The sequence below is a fragment of the Etheostoma cragini genome, unplaced genomic scaffold, assembly GCF_013103735.1.
Source record: "Etheostoma cragini isolate CJK2018 unplaced genomic scaffold, CSU_Ecrag_1.0 ScbMSFa_2165, whole genome shotgun sequence".
Lineage (NCBI taxonomy): Eukaryota > Metazoa > Chordata > Actinopteri > Perciformes > Percidae > Etheostoma > Etheostoma cragini.
In genome coordinates, this window is record NW_023266297.1 from 75421 (window position 1) to 77359 (window position 1939).

Genomic DNA, 1939 nt, shown 5'->3' on the forward strand with positions numbered 1-1939 from the left:
GGTACAGCCAGCAAGTACGGTCTCCCCAAGAACACAAGTCCGTTCTTTGCTTACTTGGTATTGAGAAACGCCCCTGGTCTCCTTGAACTGGCTTACTGTACAGGTTCCCTCACATCATTAGCCACAAGTGGAATCAGTTTGGAGTTGTTGTGTTGAAGTGGTGACAGCTTAGCTTTAATTGTGTTTGACTTTTGTCATCTGTGCTCACCATTGTGCAGCACGGGAGCATCACAATGAAAATGTGTTGGCAAGTTGTGTCTAAACAGGTGAAAAGTGCTTATGGTTTGGCCAAAGAGTGATTGATTCAATCAGTGGGTTCAGGCAACTGAGTTTAGGGTTTTAGCAATTGAGAAAAACTGTATTGACAATGACTTGCATCACCTTCAGAAGTTCCTCAGTGATGTTTAAATCAGGGTTTCCTGTGACCGTTGAGTGAACCCCACGTATACGCACCCACAAGCACATTCCCCTCGAGACACAACCGTCTCTGAAAGGTTTCTGAGAAACAGAAGTAGATTTGGTCTCATGTCAATTTATCCTATCGCACCTAGCAGCTTCCTCTCTGTCACGTTCTCTCTCCCTCCCCGTCTCCCCCCTCCTCCTCTCTCTCTCTCTCTCTTTACCTTTTAATTGGTTGTTTCCTGTAACTGCTGTGAAATGCTGCGGGGGGGGGGGGGGGGGGGGGGGGGGGGAGAGTTTAAAGAGTTGAATAAAAATAGTTGATGTGTTTTTAAGCCCTTACAGTTGTTCTCGATTGCTAAGAAACATTTCTTGAAAGCTGCTCTCCTTTTCTCTAAACTGTGAACACAAAACCCAATTTTCAAGCAACATTCACAAAACCTCAGACTCTTCTTGCAAAGCCAAACATTAAAAGTAATCCATGTATTTTCATGTGAATACAGAATAATAAAACAAAATATACAGAGCTGTACTTTATATTATTACCTCTTCTCTTGTTTCTTCTTCTCTTGGTTCTTCTTTCATGTCCTCTTTCCTCGGTCCCTCTTTCTGGTTCAGGAGGAACGCCGTGGTCCTGCAGAGAGTTTCATAGAGTGAGTTTGGAACGCATGAAGTTGTTGTCACATAATCCTGATTTATGATATCTGAACAAAGACCTGTGTGAAAAGGGCCAAAATATAGAAAGGAATGAAAGTGGAATATTTGACGTGTGTGTAAGAGCTACTGAAGTGGAGATTTCTGGCTTAGAATCCCAGAACAAGACCTTTAAAGATCTGGACTGTACACGTGAAGACATCCCAGGGTGAACAGGGTCAACACCAACAAATATCACATGAAACCTTCCCGACTAATAACTCCTTACATACACTCAATAAGACAATCATATGTTGTATTACAAGTTTCCTTAAATATCGTGTCAACGAGACATTACCTAATGCTAACTGTTGGAGAAGTTAGTACACAACAAAATGTAGTAAAATTAATGTTTCAGAAAGAAAAGATGTCAGGGGGGGTGCGGTGAGGACCCAAACGCAGAGAGGAGGAGGCAGGCAGGAGCAGGTACACAAGGGCTTTATTGTCAGAAACACAGGTTAAACCACCAGGGATCAAAACAATCCAGAATCCAAGGAAAAAAAGGCAAACATCCAAAAGGTCCAAAAACATCGAATCACAGGGGTCAGGGGAACAGGAGCAAGGACAAGCAGGACAAAAAGGCAGGGAAGACTCACCAGGAGACGAGACAACAGGAATATTCGGGCGGACGATGTCCAAACAGGCGGACGGATCAGATGACATGACAAGAGACAAAGGGAACACAGGGGTTACATACAAGAGGTAACGAGGTGACAGGGAACAGGTGAGACCTCAGGTGAACCACATTAGGGCGAGGCCGGACAATCAGACAGGCCAACGTAAAGCTAGACAAGACGAGAGAGGGGAGGAAACCAGACTATCAAAATAAAACAGGAAGTAGAACAAA